Source organism: Poecilia reticulata, chromosome 10 (assembly GCF_904066995.2).
Source record: "Poecilia reticulata chromosome 10, P_reticulata-male-v2, whole genome shotgun sequence".
Classification (NCBI taxonomy): Eukaryota; Metazoa; Chordata; class Actinopteri; order Cyprinodontiformes; family Poeciliidae; genus Poecilia; species Poecilia reticulata.
Window position 1 is genome coordinate 5,716,405 of NC_088839.1, and position 21,469 is coordinate 5,737,873.

General features: G+C 37.6%; 1 long non-coding RNA gene across 3 annotated transcripts in view; it reads left to right on the forward strand.

Annotated features, from left to right (window-relative positions):
* The first annotated feature begins 5,073 nt into the window (after positions 1 to 5,073).
* LOC145553022 (uncharacterized) overlaps positions 5,074 to 21,469 on the forward strand; it is a 47,886-nt gene continuing 31,490 nt past the window's right edge. For all 3 annotated transcript variants that reach the window (XR_014089195.1, XR_014089196.1, XR_014089197.1), the window contains exons 1-2: positions 5,074 to 5,186; positions 5,294 to 5,366. This is a non-coding gene — a long non-coding RNA (uncharacterized LOC145553022). The remainder of the gene's footprint in view (positions 5,187 to 5,293; positions 5,367 to 21,469) is intronic.

Here is a 21,469-nt window from a genome sequence, read left to right on the forward strand (position 1 = left end):
TCTTATTAAAAACTCTCATGAACGGCTGGAAAATATAGAAAGCCAATGAAAGAATTGAGTTGTCTCTAGAAACTATTAGTTACAGATTAAGACAAACCCTACAGCCTGACTTCCACAAGTTTGACCGCAAGTATAAAATTGTCATTGACCATATAATTGCTCAAACTGGAATTAAGAAAATAAATTTGCTTAATGGAAACGTGCCAATTTAAAAAAAATAAAAACGGCTTTTGCACTAGGGTGAGATGGTTTTTTTTGGCTGTGTCGAAATTATTGTATTTCACAAAGCTGCAGTGGAAACACTTTGTTCCCGTCACACAATCAACAAATGTTACGACTGGCGGAAATGACAGGAAAAAAAAAAAAAAAGACATCAAGTGGTAGGAGGATGATGGCGCAAAATGGTTAACAACGTAAAGCATGAACAAACTTATTTTTTAAAATTGTATCTTATTTAATGAAAACAGCAATTGCAAAATTGTGATTTTTGCGACGTGAGCGGAACATCGACAAAGTCTTGCACTCCTTTGTTTGAAACTTCAGCTATTGTTTCCACACGTTGACTCTGCCTCAAGTATCTTGGTGTGAAAGTGAAGAGGTAATTTTTGAAGGAAGTTGGTTGCACTTGATTTTATTTAGTGGTCTTTGAATAAACAGGCATTGAATACAAATAATATTGCTTTCAACTTTCCCTTTTTCCCATAAAATCCCAACAAAAGTTTGTGACTGTAACAAGACAAAGTGTGAAGAAGGGGATGTGCATACAAGTAAGCCGGTCTGTCCAGTGACCTAATAAAACGGTTTATGACCTGGACATATTAAACTTGTGACCCGTCTTGTGTATTTTTGCTGACAACACAGGGAATAAAAGCTTAGTATTTCTGACAAGTTTCTTTTCACAACCTTCAACTTTTTTTGCAAAGAGTTTGCCTGTCAGCATCCTGCTGGGACCTTCCACATATATAACACTCCTCTTTGTAAGAAGCATGATGTTAACCTTTTCCGAAGTAGAAAGGGGAGAAAGAAGCCTTTTCCATATTGCTAAAACAAACTGTCAGAGATGCTTATTCACAATAATAGTCACCTGTCAAGTACAAGATCCTCATAGGAGCTTTGTGAGGTTCTTTGAAATGCCTTCTTTTATCCAAAGGGTTTCACGCTGAGGTCTAACACAACGATTAATGCATTCTCTAAGTCCCAGCCAAGGAGGGGAACACTGACAGTCATTCAAGACATGCTGACTAACACTGGAGCTTAATAATAAAAATACTGTAGTTACTGTATTTTGTGTTCCTGACTTCGTGAAATACAAGCTTCAGGGGCCTTGAAAGGGCAAGGTAGAACATTTTTTTGAAAACTCGTTGAGAGGAAAAAAAATTAAGGTGCAAGTAAATAAAAAAAAAAAAATAAATAAAAAAAAAAATATATATATATATATATATATATATAGAGAGAGAGAGAGAGATAAATATATATTTAAGAGAGCTGATTAAAATATTTACATTTTTTTGTCCATTTGTAAAAAACTTCCTGAAAGGGAGGATTTAAAAAACATTAAATAACAGTGCCCAAAATCATTTAAAAATGATCAAAAATCAAGTTTTCCTATTAAGTATTTCTGACTGTGTAAAATAATATTAGTCATTTATTTGCTCGTTGTTCCATCCTTAAATTTACTAATTTGAATAATAACTAATAAGATGTTTTTGGACACTTACTCATAATAACCAGAGTTGATCCAGTGAACAGAATTAGCGCCAAGAGGCTTCCTCCAATGAGATTATTGGCAAACAGAGTTTTAGTTTCGTGTAGACACGAGGACTAAAAGGTAATTAAAAGAGAGAAATTAAAGTTTGAAGCAACAGAAAATACAGAAAAATGTATGAGCTGCAGCGACAAACAGCCGATCAGCGGGGAGGAAATATCTATAGAACCCAGTTTAAAAAAGCAACACAAACACATAAAAGAGTACAATACAAACAAGAATAAGTGAAATGAAAGAGAGACATGGAACCTGAGCGTATGGAAAAGGAAAAAAAAAAAAAAAGATTATTATTTGTGCTCCGGGTCCCCTTAGGCAAATTAGAGTCAGGCCCCATGCAGAAAAGCCTGCCTGCCTGGCTTTGATCTTCCCTCTAATCAGATTGGAGCTCAGGGTTTAGGGGAGAAGGCACAACAATGTATTGCCTCTTATCTCTTTGAAAACTCCATGTGTGTCTGATTATTAAAATCTGTTTGTGTATGCATGGGGTGGGGTCCGTGTGTGCAGCACGGAGCTCATTGTGTGGCTGACTTGAGATTTTTAGATGATGAACTAGAGGCGCTCCAACCACACACACGCACGCACACACACACACACACACACGTTTTTATATTTTTCAAAAGCAGTTAGGGTTTGCAGTTTTTTCGCTACAGGTTTCCGTATCCATTGTTCCTTCAGGTGAGGCTAGCTGATGATTCCAAATTGGCTCTGATTATCAGTGAGTGGTGTGAGTGGTGTGAGCGAGTACGCCGTGTGGCAGGAACGAATCCTTGCAGGTATTTATCCCACATACTGTAAGATTTCAAAGTCACTTTGTTTTTTATTATCATCTCCAGACGACTTAAATATTAACTAAAAAAAACAAAACAAAATATAATCCATCCATTTTCCAGGGTCAGTGTGAACACTGCTGTGTGTGAACAGTATGCATTTGAAGTAGATCGAGCATAGAAACATCTCAAAATAACAGTTTAAAAAGTCTCATTAAAAAAACCAACATTCAATTCTTAATCTCTATTTTCAATATATTACCAATAGGACAAATTTGATTTTGTCAGAGGGCAAAAGGACGATTCTTTTACATGCCGTCCATAGCCGCACTGCCGCAGAATTGACTTCATGTCTGAAATTTGGAATTCCGATGGTCTGGAGGGAGCCAACAAACCACTGCAGTGACTGCTACTTCTGTGGCATTGATGTTACTGGGATCAGCAGAAAGAACCGGAGCAGCCTAAAGTATCCTGATCTTCAATCAGCACGTCGTCCTGTAGCTCATTGTGATGAAATTCCAGTACCTGTCTTTGGAGAACTTCCTGATAATAGTGACGAAGATTCCACCAGTGTTGAAGAAGAAGAAGACGAAGAAAAAGTGGTTTTTGACAGTGATGCTCCACATCCTTTTTCCCAAAATGAGTTGAACGATCTAGTTCGCGATCTCGGCTTGTCAAAATCCTTAGCCGAACTGTTGGCATCCAGATTGAAGGAAAAGAACCTCCTCTCTGACAGTGCTCGCATCACCTTCTATCGCAACAGACATCAAGAGTACCTCCGCTTTTTTCTGAAGAGAAGGACTTGGTGTACTGTACAGATGTTGCACAGCTTCTGCGTATGCTTGGAGTGCCACAATACGAACCCAAAGATTGGAGACTGTTTATTGACAGCTCCAAGTGATCGCTGAAATGTGTTCTGCTGCACAACGGCAACCTGTTTGCCTCTGTACCCCTCGCTCACTCGACTACACTAAAGGAGAAGTATGAAGCTGTGAAGTATGTGCTGGAGAAAATTTGTTATTATCAGCATGAGTGGTTCATTTGTGTTGACCTGAAAATGGTTAGCTTTTTGTTAGGACAGCAGTCCGGGTTCACAAAGTACCCATGCTTTCTGTGCATGTGGGACAGTAGGGACAGAGATCAGCATTACACGAGGAGGAACTGGCCTGTGCGGGAGGAATTGGTGCCTTGCAGAGTAAAGAACGTCATCAAGAACCCTCTGGTGGACAGAGACAGGATACTCTTCCCACCGCTGCACATCAAGCTCGGCTTGATCAAACAGTTCACCAAAGCTCTGGACAAGAATGGTGGCTGCTTCACTTACTTGTGCCAGGCTTTTCCAGGATTGACCATAGAGAAGTTGAAAGCTGGCATCTTTGACGGCCCTCAAATCCGTCAGCTTATCAGAGACTCAGATTTCGAAACAATAAAAAAGGAACTGGAAGCGTGGAAGGCTTTTGTTTTGGTCGTGAAGAACTTTCTTGGCAATACCAAGGCCAGCAGCTACGCAGAACTTGTCACCAATATGCTGACTGCTTTTAGAAACCTCGGATGCAACATGAGCATCAAAATACATTACTTATTCTCACATATGGATCGGTTTCCGGAGAATCAGGGATCAATGAGCGACGAGGAGGGCGAGAGATTTCATCAGGACATAAAAGAAATGGAGACCAGATATCAGGGACGCTGGGATGCAGTCATGATGGATGATTACTGTTGGACTGTGAAGAGAGACATCTCTGTCGCTGAGCATTCTCGGGTTTCCACAAAACGGAAGTTCAAGCCCTAAATTTGGAACAATGATCACGGTAACATGCACTTCACATGTCCATAACATTAATTTAAAAATGAACTTATCATAAAAACGTGACCTGATTGATAGAAATGGATGTTATTTTTGGATTCAGTAGTGGATGTTTGTAATAAATCAGTTGACAAAAGATAACTATTTTCCAAAAAATTGTTTTTGTAACCCTGTGTATTATTAACCAGAGAACGCAGATCAGTCAACAGCAGCCACAGCAACAGGGTTTGGCAAAAGGGAGACAGAATATCTACCCCGGAAAGCACTAAAGCATCGCCGTACCCATCTGCTGGAGTCTGGGTAGTAGCATGAAACTGTCTTTGAAATGACAAGGTGTGATTGAGATATAATTTTCCTACTGAACTGTAGATATCCTATTGTAATATTGTTTCTAATTGCGTTTTATACGGATATTTGTGAAACACTTCTGGAACTGAAGTCCTTTTGTTAAATGAGTTTGAATAATTATCATTGCTTTCTTTTTATCCTTTTTTATTGTTAAAACTTTTTCCTGGCTACTTAAAAGTTCACCCTTGGACCTTGTTTTGTTGTTGCTGCAGTGTTGACAAATTATTGCAGCCGCCTTCTGTTATAGTAACAACTACACTTCCTTTTTTATATATATTTCAGGCGGAAATTAGAGATGTTGACGATTTGACGGCTAAAATCCATGGTAGTTGTCGTTAGCCAGCAGTTTCTTTGGGCTCTTGCCTGCATGACGTCGCGTAGCAACATGTCTAAAGTGCGTTTTTCCATTTGTTTCAGCAACGCAGCTGCTGTACTTCACCCGCTTTCGTTGTACAACATGATTTAGTTCAACACTGAGTCAGGACGAGACACTTTCTGGGTAAGTTTTAAGCTTTTCACCTTGTTTAACATTGACATAGAGTCATAATTGATCACTTTGTTAAAATCGTGGTTTGCATGTGATATGCCCTCATTTCATCACCTTAGCTGCAGTCTGACGCTGAAAGTATTTCCTCACTGCCCGACTAGAAGGAGTGATGCAAGCACAGACCAACAGAGGGTAAGACTCATTAAAGCCAGAGGACCTTTAATTAAACAGTGTGAGAAAATGAGTGCCATGAGGTTGGTGTTAGCATTAGCGGCAGAGAAAGCCAAATGTGAAGTTCACTACAACATTTTTAAATCAGAAGTTGTGTCAGCTAAGTTTGAGAAGCTGTTACGTAATATTCAGCTATAGATTTCCTTTGCTTTATTTATCTACTTATTAACTTTGAATTTATCAATAGTAATACAGCACAGATAATAGATGCACTCTCAAAACAATTACTGAAGGAAGTTATTCCATCTGTTTTTCAAACCCCAGTTCTGGTTGAAACTCGTCAATCTGTTCTCATTTCTTATTCTTCATAGTGTTGATGCCCAGTTGAAGTAAATTCATTCTAAGCTTTTCGCCTGTACAACAGCATAAAAAATATCAATGAATAAATAAAATCTGAATGTTGTAGAGTACATTTCAAACATAAAGTTGCTAGCTAATGTCTGACCACACAAATCACTAAGCAGTGTTTAATCACATTGTTCTGAAACTTTTTGCCTTGGTGAAACTGGAGATAGAACCAGATTAGATTTAGTTTCTACTGTAGTTTCCTCTCTACGTTTCACAGGTTAAGTTCACACAGCACATCTTGATCCTCAATTTTTTGATGCTGGTTTCTGCGTTGGCGTTCATGCTACTGAATGATGAGTCCTCAATCAGACCTCAAAGCGTGCAAAAGAACGTTTCCGTCTTACAGCAACGCTTTGTTTATGGAAGTAATAATGGATGGAACCATTTATGGAAGGATTTTAAAGTTATTCAGAGCCGACAGCATCATCACAAAATCATGACAAAGACAAAGGAAGCCGATAAAAGGAAAGCACAACTAATAGCAACAGCCTTTAGTGGAGCATTGACTGTGGCTTTTATACAGACATCTGTTTGGATGTGTAGTCAGAGCTGAGAGTTGTGGGATTGTGGTGTGACACGTTTCACTGACACAAACCTCTCTCATAATTTTCAAACATTAATTTTAAGCCGCTGTTTATGTCCAGATTTGCCGTGTCTGGTGCAGATCTGATTACGTCTCATGTTGTGTTGGACATGAGACGCAATTCTGATTTAATCATGAATATGATTGAATCTTAATAAAAAGTCTACGTGTGTGTGATACTGGATATTTTAGTATCAATCTGATACCAGGTAAATGCATCACCGATACCGATACATTTTATTTATTTTGATACATCTTCAAACTTTTGACGTATATGTGTTTTTTTTGTTTTGTTTTTGCTTTAAATTATTTCATTCAAACCTGGAACTGAATTTGGACAAAGTTTGTAGGTGTCTACAAAATACTTTTAAGAACAAATTAATATAATAAACAATAGCAATTTAAAAATGCATGATTTGAGAGTAAATCAAAGCATACTGACACACAAATAAAATAAAATTTCAAGATGGAATCTGAAACTAAAGTATGAATGTTAAAACACTAGTATCGATCCAGCACTGATATAGACTTGGTATCGATATTTTGGATTGATCCACCCACCTCGAGGAATTGCAGAAAAGCTCCATGTTTATGGAAAAAATCTAGTAATCTAATCTGAATGATTGCAAAAATATTTGTCCATAAGTACTGTACAATACTGCAGAAAAAAACTAGCAAACTTGTAGGAACATAAACAAGCAGCCAGAGCTCCAATGTTAGCGTCTAGATCCAAGCGTATTTATTTGTGAGTGTCCAATCTGAAACACTAGTCATTATTTCATTTGTGAAATATTTTGACCACATTTGACAAACTTCTTCCTTCCATTTTAAAGGGATCAGATCGCTCCATGTTGATCTCTTACACAAGTTAAAAACAAAATAGACAGAAATTTGAGGTTTTGCTGTACTTGTAAGTACCGCTGCTCCATATGTCTTCTCATTATAATGGGCCCCAGTACTATGTACAGTACTGTAGAGTACAGACAGCTATTATCAGACATAATAGCTGGAGACATAATAGCCTCCAGCTTATCAGGGATAAACAGAATTAATAATATATCTAACCTTTTTTATTATTATTATTATTATTATTATTATTATTATTATTATTATCTGTTGGTACAACTAATTCAGAAGACACCACCAAGTCCAACTTTATAAACAATTTCTTTTTTTTTTTTTTTTACTTCTGTACACAGCTCTTATTCATGTAAACATCCACAACCGACATTTCTGACTTTTTCAAAATGTTAGATTTTTTTCCCCTTCAACTGTTTTCGGACTGAATGGACTGAATGTGAAAAGCAGAAGCAAAAGCAGTGTTGGCAGCAGACTTATCGCTGGACAATAATTCCACTTGTTCTTTAACCTTTCCGCGGAGCATTCATGCCGAGATCAGGACGTGTCAGCGTTCTCATTAGTTGCTTTTGTTGTGTTTTTAAATGCGCCGCTGCCTTTGGAGTTTTAACAAGCCGTGCAGGTTAGCAGGACTTGAGAGGGCAGCAGCCCGCTTTGATTTTAACAGGAAAAAATAAGAAATAACAGGAAGAAAAAAATCAGACACAAGCTTGTTTACGATTTGTAAGGTCAAATCATTTCGGGGTCACGTTTTATTCAGCTGACTTTTATGGGCTTCATTGTAGGAAAACTTTTCAGAAGTCGGTCTTTATGAGAGCTGTCTTACAAAAATTGGCCTCCTTGTTGTTTGGTTTAAGCCCTTATTGTCTACCTTTGTTCACACAGTCACGACCCCCAGAAAGGAGCTTTATGAATTTAACTCATTCCTGCCAAAGTTCAATGTCAAGGAAGAAAACTTACTTTTCCAAAGCTGGGTTAGAGTTAGGATAACCGTGGTTTACTTTGAGGAATAAACTTCACCATGGAGGAAAAGATATAATGGAGAACAAATTTGACACAGAGGAGAGGAAACTGACAGGCTTTCAACTACTGGGAGGGTGGATGGGTGTCATGGGAACCAGGTGTGACTAATTAATGAAATGTTGACCATGGAAGATGAAGGGAGATGAAGGGCGGTAATGCACACCACAGATTTTTAGTTGTAAAAAAAAATAACTGAATATCATCGTTTACCCTTCCACTTTCTAATTCTGCTTCACTTTCTGGTCTGGCTCATAAAATTCAAATAAATTCCACTACAGTTTGTGTTTTTCCTGAAATTTGCTGTTTAAGTTTAAACATGAAAAGAAATAATGTGAAGCAGTGCGATTCCTTTCGTTGAATCAAACACAACTCAGTTAGGCAGTTTAGGTTTCATTAGAGGAAAACTGGAAAATCATTTTACATTTCCAGAAGCAGTTCATGAACAGGAATAAATAACTCTTCCACTGCAAAAACACAAAATATTACCAAGTATGTTTTTGTCTAGTTTCCCGTGCAAATATCTTAGTACACTTGAAATAAGACTAAACTAACTTACAAGTCACGTTTCAGCAAGATATAGGAGCTCGTTTTAAGTCAATTACTTAATATTGTTAAAGTACTCATCAAGACTTTTTTTTAAGAAAAATTTGATTTAAAACAAACTCTTCTTGCTGGAAAGTTACTTGTGTTGGTTTTGTCTTATTTCAAGTGAACTAAGATATTTGCTGTAGAAACTAGAGACCAAGAATACTCTGTAATGTTTTGTATGTTTGCAACGCTAGAACTCTGAGCATTGAAACAATTGATATAATTCAAAAACAGCACATCTTCTTCTAAAGTTAGCAGTTAAAAAAAATGTATTGAAACCACTGAGTCCAGGAACAAACCGATATTTAACGCTCTACTTTTTCTTTCTGGCAGAGCACTGGGACCAGGTCAGGGTCGTCGTTCCGCTCTAATTGTCTTTACTCTCTACATATACAACCGATTAACACCAAATAACAGAGCTGTGTTTTGGCCCTTAACCTCTGTGGCCACGGAGGCTTTTAACACACGAAGCTGTCGCCGCAGATGAACCCACATACGATTACGGCGTTGTGTTGTTTGTTTGATATTTCTCTCTGATCTGTTTTAAAAACGTCGCCTTGCTAAAGGGATGTTTTCTGCTCTCACACTGACATTTAGTTATTCTTCCCTTCCTTCGATAACGCCACTTAATTAACCTTAACAATGCGTCCGTTTCTTTTCTTACGTCCGGTGGCTTTTATTTTCACTGCTGAAACGAGACAAAGGCTTTACTCCCAATTCATTTTCAAGGTGATGAACACAAATCGAAGTGTGAAATTTTCATGATTTAAATGATCACATTAGACCTGAGTGGAACAACATCTGAAACAGTAATTATCATTGAGCACATCAATTTATTCATCATTTACTTTTCTTCGTTTTTTTTAACCCATCTCTATGTCCTCATGACGACAGGGAGCCTTTTTTCCGCTTTTCAACTTTAATTTATGAGAGCTGCTGTGTGGAAGGAAGCTGTTTTTCCTTCCACACAGCAGCTTTCTCTTTGTTTTATCTGCAGGATGTAGTCTGTTTCAGGAACACGGAGACAACGCTCTGTAACTCCATGTGAGACGCTATTGACTTCCTCTTTGGGTTCTCGTGTCCTAGCTATTAAAAAAATTAAAAAAGACATACAAAAATTCATCATTTTAAAATCAACAGTTTTGAATCTTTTTATTGTCTTTTTCTGATGACAGTTTTATCTGAGAGATGAACAGCATGCCGTACATTTACACACACCTAACAGCTCACTTCCTGTTTGACATTTTTAAGTGATGAGAACAGCAACCAGAAGCATAATAATATTTCACCACAGCCTTTTCCGCTCGAGAAGATTTGTTTTTATTGTTTCATATTGAAATCTTTTCTTTTTTTTCTGGTCTAATTCTAAAGAAAGAAAAACAACACTGATTGTGTAACCAGCGGCTCACCGCTGTGGCTTGGTCCCGCTTTCAAACATGGAACAAAAACAAGAACTGAAGAGAACTCGTATCGTATTGTCAACTTTAACTCCGACTTTACTGGGAATACTGACAAACATACTGGTGAAAGGAAATACACGATGCTGTTTTAATGAATGATTATTAATAAATGCCAGAAGCAATTAACAAAATTTGTACATTTCCAAGTTAGGGCACCACTTGATTATCATTAAATACTAGTTTTTAGTCTCAGTTATTGTTTTGTGACCACCCGCCTGAAAGGTTAGAAACTAAATAACAGATGAAGGAATAATTTCATCTAATGTTCTAAATTTCTAAAATATACAAATTTATTGCCAAAAATATTCCAACCTCATGTTAAAATACTTCAATAAAATTGTTACACTAGAGCAGGGGTCACCAACTCCAGTCCTCGAGGGCTACCGTCCTGCAACTTTTAGATGTGTCTCTGCACAAACACACCTGGATCAAATAAACTGCTCATTTCCAGCCTATTGCAGAGAGGAATTAATGCCGGTGAGGAAATTCAGACATTTTTGAGGAGAGGTGAATCTAAAAGTTGCAGGATGGTAGCCCTAGAGGACTGGAGTTGGTGACCCCTGCACTAGAGGTACTCGACTAAACTAGAAAGTAAAAATGTAAAAAAAATAATGAAAAATAATAAACTACCAACCAGTTCACAGTGCAAAGTACAAATGAAGATAAAAATGTAAATATATTATTTTAATTTTGATTAATTAAGCACACAGATTTTAAATTTTTAATGCAATTATTTGCGTTCTGTTTTGTATCGTGACAAGAATTTTTTTAACGATAATTGATACAAGATATGACAAAAGAACGGCTAAATAGTTACATAAACAAGAACCATGTTCATTTTGTTTATTATATTGTTGCATTTGACTTGCAACTCTCTAATACATTTTAATTGTAGCCGTCTTACGGGAAATGTTTTGGCTCTTCTCCCTTTAGATTTTTCACTAAAACACCAACAGCACCTTTACATTTTGCCACACATTTTCAACTGAAGCGTTTTTAATTCTTGTGTTTAATTAAAAGTTATTTGTAAAGCACTTTTAAAAGGCCAATTTTCCACCTTCGGAGACGATTGGGAGAAGCATCACAGGCGGCCTGCGTAGCATCTTGCTACGGAGGCCCATTTGTCTAAACAAGGCAATTAGAAATCCATTTGAAGAAGCGCGCTTGTTAACTCCACAGGGGTTTTCAGGATGGGGGGGGAAGGATGGGTGTGATTGCTTAAGACAGCAATCACAATAGGATCTTTTCCCCCGATCTCTACTGAACGGCGTTCCTCTGGTATACCGTGGCCTCATCTGCATCTGCGTTGGCTAATTTAGGAAATGAGATCATTTACGGAGATGGGACGCAGCGGTACGCATCGGGCTTGTTACATATTCCAGGATATTGTTGTATTTCGTGTTGCAGATGGGGAGATTACGTTCTCGCTGCCGATCATCATCAGAGGTGGAACTCTGGACTCTGACCACATGACACACATCCTGCATCACTGGAACGAGACGGGATGTACTCAGTTCGAAAGTTTACATACCCTAAAACAGTCAGTTTTTTGTGACGTAAACGAACGAGACTAAAAAAAAAATCACTTTTTTTCAGCTCTAATTTGACAAAGAAATGCACATGTCAAACAAAAACATGTAACAACTTTTTGCAGGCTGGTTGGATCAGTGTGCAAACCTTTCCACCGGTACTTTGATAAAACATCTGATTTGTTTTCAGCATTCAGTCATCTTGACTTTTAACTGTAAAAGTTCTCCAAATTGATCAGATTCTGACAATTCACCTCTTCTTCTGATTAGGAATGTGGCAATAAGCAAAAAATCTTTCAATAATTTCTATTTCCATGATTTATCAGTTTTCTCTCCATCAAAAATTGGACAATAAAGGTCTTCAGTCTGGTGCTTTGGTCTCAATCAGCCATTTTTATGAAGGATGATTTTGTTTACAGGGGCTAAATAATTCCATTTTCTTTGTTGTTTTATTTATTTATCTTCAATATTTGAAATATCTTCCAGTTGCAGTGTAAGATGTTCATTAGAATTTAAAATGTATTGATCTTTGAGAACGTGTTCTTCCACTATCATTATTCATTACCATTGTATTAGATTAAAATGGTCTCAAAACAGCAATATATTATCGTTTATCGCGATAACTTCTGGGATAATTTATCATCCAGAAACATTTGTTATTGTGACAAACCTACTTCTGATCCCCACGATTTTCTATCAGTTTATATTTCTGTTTTTTCAAAGCAGTGAGCTTTGAGCATCCCCAAATTAAGCAAAGATTATTTCCACCCTTTTCTTGGCACCCTCATTCCAGCAACTGCTGAGACGTCCAAATATCCGGCTTAAACTTTGTCCAGCAGAGCTATTAGTTAAAGCACCCATTCATAATGTCAGACTCAACCCAGTGTTTCCTCACTCGCTAAGCCTGACAGCTGGTTGGCGTCTTTTAAATTTTACACTCGTCTCGAAGAACTCCCATACGTCTCATATGTCGGTCACAGTGCATATGAGAAACCTACTCAACACATTCTTGTTAATTTTGCAGAGTCCAACTGCAAAGTTCTGACTCAGCTGTCGACATATGGACCATAATGAACTCGATATGCGGTGTGTGCAGAGTGTACGTTCAGATTCATCATCATCACGTTAAGCTTCAAATTCAATGTGGGAAGTGAAATTTAGCTTGAAAGTCATGTATTCACAATGTTCAATATTGAGAAAGCACCTTATTTTAAAAGTTAGTCAACGAGAAAAGGTGTCAAAAAGGCACAATAATCCTAATTCAGACTTGCTCTGAACAATGAAAAAGCTGGCTAAGCGTGGTAAACTAATTATATCAGCTGTAGAGTTCAACTGACTCAACAAATGGGAGGAGTTCAGTTTATCTCCATCTCCGTTTCCATTACAAATGTGTGCAGAACTTTGTATTTTGTTGACATTAGCAGAATATTGACAGCTTTGCATTTATGGTGTTTCCATTAAATAGGAAAAGAAATTAAAGTCATGGTGGTGTTTATGTGATAAGTCATTAAAACACACAGCACCACCCTCCTCAAACTACTTCCTGTCGTCTTCTGCTTTGTGGTTTCGGCCAGTGGCAACATTGAGTTGTTGATCATGTGACTCCTGTGACACTTTGGCACAATAAACCAAAAGAAAAAGTAAATCCACCTCATCCTAGCGCCAAAACTTTTTATTAAAAAATTACTGATTTTTTGGGAAATTTACATCTTCAATTGCCAATTTTATTTTCCAAATGTCAAATCGCGTAATTCTATGGTCAGTGGAAACACAGCTAGTGAGAACACTTGTCAGAGTCCAGGAAGACAAAGTAAAAATAAAAATTAAAAATGTGTCTAATCCTTAATCTATATCAGAAAGGTTAAATTCCAGTCCTTGGAAATTAGTTTCCATCTTGTTTTAAGAAAACGTCCTTGGCCCAACGGAGCTGATTTAAACAACTAACAGTGTTTTCACACCTGATTGTTTGTTGACTCAGTTCAGTCGCAAGATTTTTCACATTCTCAGCTGGTGCAGTTCTCTTTCACAGTGCACTGTGTCAAATCAACCAAACCTTTTGGAAAACCTTTTCCCCTCCTCACCCATGGAGCCGCTGCACCAAGAACCATAGTAGGAAATAATGCAAAAACCTCAGAAGAAGACACTGAAGGCAACTTCCTACTAGCCAAAATGTAAACAAGAATGGGGTGGAGTGAAATTTTAGTGGTTGTACAATTTCTCTTGTGTCCTAGAACCGCAGGAGAGGAGACAACAAGTCGATTGTATTTACTGAGAATACCTTCCACTATAGTCCACTTCCTGCTTTCGGAGTAGTCTCCGGTTTGCTTGGCGCTCAAATATACATTTGAACTTCACCAGTGTTCACTTCAACCAAACTGAGATGGAGTTTTTTAGGCGGACCAGAATTCACTTGTTTAATCCAAATCAGAGTTCGACTGAGCATTCACACTTCCCCAAATGAACCGGACTGGAGTTTGATTAAAGCAGACTAAACAAAAGCTGCTATCGCCGCTAAATGTTTGCTCTGTTATTGACATCTCATCTCACAGATGTTGATGTCCCTGTCACTGGATACCTGAGAAAAATGATGTTCAGGCACTGGTTCACCATAAAAGAACAGACCCAGTTCTTTTATGTTTCTTTAGTGAAACTATATCCCTACTGAGTTAAAAGACAAATGATTAATTTAAATATAAAAAACTTAGTTTTGTTGAATGAGAAGGTTCATAAAGTCAATATTGCATTGAGCGGTAATTTGGAAGAGGTCGTTAGTGTTGCAGACAGTAGTCTGCCCAGCATGTAGACAGGAAGTGAGTGCGACTGCAGTGGGAGATCAACGGACGCAACCTTTCACTTCCTGCAACCCTCCACTGGAACCTTTAATAGACCATGAAACAACATTGGAACCACAGAAACATCTTCCAGTCAAACAGGTCAGAGAGCCTTGGGTGAATTTAAAAGTTGGTTTATGGTCTAATAAGAAATTATTGGGGAATTATTCAGGGCAAAACCTCTGATGATTTGATCAGCTTTCAAAAATCAACTCTAACGTATCAAACTACATGTGCAGAGTGGATTGCTTGACCACAAGGTCAGTTTCTTCTATTCTTTGGGATCTTCTGTTACTGTTCAACAATAAGTACGTTTTCTTTCATGTTATCACTGTTAAAAAAAATGATTTACCAGAACACAAATGACACATTTAGTAGCACATATTGTAAAAACAAATTTAGAAATTTGTTTTTTACCCACCATGTGTACAGTCATGTCCAAACGTTTTGAGAATGACACAAATATTATATTTTCACATGATCTGCTGCCCTCTGGTTTTCATGTGTGTATGTCAGATGTTTTCATCACATACAGAAATACAATTGCAATCATATTATGAGTAACAAAAGATTTTATTGACAGAATGAGTTAATGCAGAAAGTCAATATTTGCAGTGTTGACCCCTCTTCTTCAGGACTTTTGCAATTTTCCCTGGCATGCTCTCAATCAACTTCTGGACCAAATCCTGACTGATAGCAGTCCATTCTTGTACAATCAATGCTTTGCATTTTGTCAGAATTCCTAGGTTTTTGTTTGTCCACCCGTCTCTTGATGATTGTCCACAAGTTTTCAATGGGATTAAGATCTGGGGAGTTTCCAGGCCATGGACCCAGAATCTGTTTTGTTCCCTGAGCCAGTTAGTTATCACCTTTGCTTTTTGGCAAGGTGCTCCATCATGCTGGAAAAGGCATTGTTCATCACCAAACTGCTCTTGGACGGTTGGGAGAAGTTGCTCTCGGAGGACATTCTGGTACCATTTTTTTTTACATGGCTGTGTTTTTAGGCAAGACTGTGAGAGAGCCGACTCCATTGGCTGAGAAGCAACCCCACACATGAATGGTTTCTGGATGCTTTACAGTTGGCATGAGACAAGACTGGTGGTGGCGCTCACCTCGTCTTCTCCGAACAAGCTGTTTTCCAGATGTCCCAAACAATCGGAAAGGGGATTCATCAGAGAAAATGACTTTACCCCAGTCCTCAGCAGTCCACTCCCTGTACCTTTTGCAGAATATCAGTCTGTCCCTGATGTTTTTCCTGGAGAGAAGTGGCTTCTTTGCTGCCCTCCTTGAGACCAGGCCTTGCTCCAAGGACCCACCTCACAGTGCGTGCAGATGCACTCACACCTGCCTGCTGCCATTCCTGAGCAAGCTCTGCACTGCTGGTAGCCCAATCTCGCAGCTGAAACACTTTTAAGAGACAGTCCTGGCGCTTGCTGGTCATTCTTGGGCACCCTGGAGCCTTTTTGGCAACAATGGAACCTCTCTCCTTGAAATTCTTGATGATGCGATAGATTGTTGACTGAGGTGCAATCTTTGTAGCTGCGATACTCTTCCCTGTTAGGCCATTTTTGTGCAGTGCAATGATGACTGCACGTGTTTCTTTAGAGATAACATGGTTCACAGAAGACAAACAATGATTCCAAGCTCCAGCCTCTTTTTAAATTGTCCAGTGGTGCCATTCTTACTTAATCATGACAGATTGATCTCCAGCCCTGTCCTCATCAACACCCACACCTGTGTTAATGGAGCAATCACTGAAACGATGTTAGCTGGTCCTTTTAAGTCAGGGCTGCAATGAAGTTGAAATGTGTTTTGGGGGATAAAGTTCATTTTCTAGGCAAATATTGACTTTGCAATTAATTGCTGTTAAGCTGATCACTCTTTATAACATTCTGGAGTATACGCAAATTGCCAAAGTCTACTTATCAAAGTAGACTTTGTAAATATTAACATTTGAATCCTTCTCAAAACTTTTGGCCATGACTGTATGTTTTCAAGTTTTCTTCCTCATAGTTTTATCTAGAATCTAAAACAAATAAGCACAATAGAATAAAACACAAGACCAGCCATGTAGAGTTACACAAAGATCAAAGTATAAAAATAAATAACTTAATTAGGAATGATATCCTGGACAGTAAGGACAGAATGACAACATTAAATACTGTGCAGTTATTAAAAATCAAGGGATGTGCAACCGACTAGAATATTTTTTTCAACAAGCAGCAAATCATATTTCAGAGCTTATTCCTTTAACTGCTTTTCACACAAGTCAGTGCTTACATATGGTCCTTGTTGCTGCCTATACTCCGTATCATATCCTTGATGATAACATTGGAAGGTATTGGTGAAGTGGTTGAAAAGGATGACTACTAATATTCCTGGCTTTACTCCTAATGTGTTCATCATATAAACTGTGTAACTGTCCTTGTGGTTTTCCAATAAGCCAAGTGGAAATACTTGGAAGAAATAAATGGCAGGAGATTCTGAGTATTCAGATTATCATACTATGTGTAAGAGCTATTTCTCCATTTTCAGTTAAATCTTAGAATTTAAATTGCTTAGTTTATTCTTATTTTTTGTTTATTTTCTAGTTGATTTATCATTAGAATTTTTGTTTAATTGGTTATTTAGAATAAGTTCTTTGATTAGGAATTCACTTAATTAGTTAATTAATTCAGTTGGGATGTGGGTATTTTACGGTATAAATAGGTGGGTCTTAGGCAGGGGTGAAAGTAAAGGGGTATGGCAGGGTACTGTGTACCCCTAAAAGATTTAGCGGGGGTACGCAGTACCTGCAAGAGAGGAGCGGCTGTCTGCTGTAAAAACATCAATGGGTTCACTGTGCAGCCGTGAGTTCACCCACTAATCAGCCGTGACTGATTAGTTTTTCAAGAACAATCTAAAACACGACTTAATCAGTTAATAAATAGCTTTTTTCCCATTTCACATTGTTTCTGAACTGTTTGTGCTTTGCTAAAGCAGCGGTGCAATACGTCGATCGCGGAAGGTTTTGAGTCGATCTCAGCATTAGGTGACAAACTGAACGTCGCCAGGACGCTGAGAGCAGCACGTCCTCCTCTGATTGGCTTATCAAAACGTTCAGAACTTTATTAAAGAACAACAACAAAAAAATCAACAAATTATGCTCAAATTAATGACCCAACGACAATAATAATCTCAGTAACTATTGTTTCAACAAAGTGTTGCGCAATTCTGTGCGTTTCGGTTCCATTACAAAAATAACCAGCAGAGCAGGAGTTTAAAATTAACTAATCAACCACCGCTGTGTTCATGAGAAGTTTATTAATGATCGCAAAGTAACGGACTGAATGTTATATTTTTAACGTGATCTCTGATCGGCTTGTGGAGTGCAGGAGGTTGCCATGGCAAAGGGTGTGCTTAAATGACAGAGAGAGACGAGAGTAAAAAGGTGCGAGTGGTTTAGAGTTGATCATCTGTTCAGGTTGTTTTACCTTCTTCTTGGTGCATCACAGCCGCTGTAATTTCTGAACGTTCAATAAACGACAAACTTGGACTAATTATCTCGTTTTTTTGTTACTGTACGTCATTTACAACAAACATCAAACACGGTAAATATTTTTTATTAAGTATTTAACAAACAAATGGCCTGTACCGCGATAATTATGTGAAATTAAATTAATTGTCTAATATAGATAAATAGTCTTGGTGCTGTCGGGCTCAGAGTGTGAGAGGCTTTTACTCTAACATTTTTTTTGCCTCTTATTTAGTGGAAATATTGATGTTGATGAGATTTTCTCCAGAATAATAACCTTTTTCAACCTTTATAGCTCCACTGTTGAAAATGAGGCTCTAACATTCACAAATGACATTGAAATAAAATTCAGTCCAACATCTGGCTTGAGGTGATTCCTCTGGAACCTGTTGGAGGAAAAATATCCCAACTTCAGAAGATGTGCTTTTAACTTAACCGTGCTCTGTGGTTCCTCCTATCAGTATGAGAGTCAGGATGAGGAGGCGCCATGTTAGGAAGATGAAATGGAAGCTGCAGGATCTTCAGAACAAACAGGCCATGATGCTAGGCTACTGATTATCCCTCTGTCTGGACACAGGACCAATATAACCAGTTTAAAAGATAAAATGAATGGTTACATGCCATGATGATCATAATTTAGGTCCCATGGCATCTCAAGGTGTCAACATTGCAGCCAGTGGGCTGAAGGAAATACAGCTTTATTTTGTAGCAATTCAAGAGCTACCAGCTTTTATCGCTTCACAAAAAAATTAATCGGCACAAAAACTCCAAAGCACACAAAGACTCTATATATATATATATATATATATGACTGACGACTGAAGACTGATGACTGGTAAAAAACCTTGTGACCATCCACGTGCATAATAAGCTACCTAAGACCAGGGGTGAAAGTAGTTTTAAATTCTTAAGGGTACTATGACAAAAAATAAAAAAATAAAAAAAATATATATATATATATATATATATATATATATATATATATATATATATATATATATATATATATATATATACATAAAAATAAAAAATAAAAAAAAATATATATATATATATATATATATATATATATATATATATATATATATATATATATATATATATATATATATATATATATATATATTTTTTTTTTATTTTTTTATTTTTTGTCATAGTACCCTTAAGAATTTAAAACTACTTTCACCCCTGGTCTTAGGTAGCTTATTATGCACGTGGATGGTCACAAGGTTTTTTACCAGTCATCAGTCTTCAGTCGTCAGTCAGTCTATCAGCCAGAGAACAGGTGCAGGAATCAGAGCAGGAGAAGGAGAATCCTGTGAAACATGTAACCTTTTGCCTGAACTATGAAATAAAACGACCAAAGAACTGCATTTCGACTTTTTGATCTTTTTGGGCTGTGTAAACCAGAATCCACGGTGCATCAGGTGACTATTTGAGTTAGATTCACTTTTTGTTTTGATCACTTTTAGTTTTGAGATTTTTGATTTTTGAATTTAAGTTTTGGGGACAAATAGTCAATACACTATTTAATAATAAAAGTTAAAACGCTTTCCACCAGCTTTTACACACATTTCTCTATAATATTTTTCTCTCTCCAAATGTATTTTGCTAATGTACCAAATAGAGAAATTAAGGAAACTAAAAAGGACAGGAGAGTAATATGCTGTTATTATCTCCAGTCTGCTTGGGTGGTTAAGTGTTTAAATAAACAAAACTAATACCTTGTCCACTTTGTGTCTCCATCTTAAATTAGCAAAGAATGATGGCAGAACGAGTGTCTTTCAGAGTCCTCTTTGGAGGTGAAGACAATGCACAAAATCTCATCATTGAATCTGGGATACCAAACACTGTAGAGAAATTTGCTCATCACATAAAGTCAAAGGATGAGCTGCTTAGATTTTGGTGGTAAAGGTTAGGGTCACACAGTCTTTTCTTATTCCAAAGCAACAGGTACACTGCAGGTACACAAGTTATCTTTAATTACGTCATCATTCCAAGGGCAAAACTGTTTTAAAACTTTAGACAACTCCTACCTTGAAAACAAGTGATTTCCCATTAGTCTGACTGCATAAGGCGGAGTCATGTCTCTCCATTACGGTGAATTTTACAAAAACATGACATACTCTCTCCAAATATAACACCCTCTTTTAGTTTTATCATAATTATTTTTCATTAAGCAGCTATCTTTGCTGTTTCGAGGCTTCATAACCCAGGCATTGTGCTGGCTGAATGGTCCTTGTCTGTCTCTGTGGCGAGTATTATGGATCTTATTAGCAAGGAGAGAACCTTTGTGTGTCGGGGAATGTGTGTGTGGTGAGAAATGCTGCATGCATATGAAAATTGCCCCCCATAAATAGGATTTACTTTAAGTTCTGTGAAACTTTAATTTCTCCCCCACCCTTCTTCAATGAATCTCATTACCACGTCTCCCAGGAGGAATCTCCTGGTTTCGCTAGCTCACTGTCGAGCTAGTTGTTTTTGTTTTTCTGTCTCTCTCTCTGTCTCTCTCTCACCTGAGATTTGACCTTTTAGTCCTTTCCTTCTGAGTCTTGCCTTCTCTTTCATGATTCCAGAGTCTATAGGGGATCAGTCAAACCTCCTCTTTTCAAACAGCCAGGAGAATCTAGGTTGTGTCAGGCTCTTTGCTTGCTTTGTGTAGCTGTGTGTGGTTTATGCTTCATGTGGTCAGTTTTTGAGATTCAGACAGAGCACAAAAGGGGTCAGAGGTCCATTAATACAATGGTCTATGGTCTTATTTGGTGCCTATGCAGAGAAGTCGGTGACGGGGAGAACGGGGCGACGTGTGGGACCTGGCAAACATGGAAGAGGAGCAAAAGCAGAAAACAAAAATAGGGCTGAAAATTGAGTCTGTCTGAACTCTGGATGATCTCAGCTCACCGCACTGATATTTAACGGGGAATTTCAAAACATATGGCTTGGTTTTTATGGATAAATAAAAAGTTTAAAAGAATCATGTAAAGGATGAGGAAAATTATAGAAAATGAGTAAACCAGGAATTCATCAAAGGGGCAGCACATAGTGCCAGTTTATGTCACAATAAAGTACCTATGTTACCTTCAGATTTTATAAATGTTATATATGCATCAGGTATGACTTAAAGACATTTTTACTTTGTAATTTAACGCCTTGAAATTGTCTCTTTAAGGAACTCCTTCTTCTGAAACCCCGCCTTCAGGAATTCATCACAACATGGCTTCTCTATTAACCCTTGAACAACATTTTTTTAAACGTAGCTCCTATAATGAGCTCAGCAGATGTGCAGTTCCACCAGGAGTTTGTTAATTGCTGCTGGCTAGTCTGAAGGAG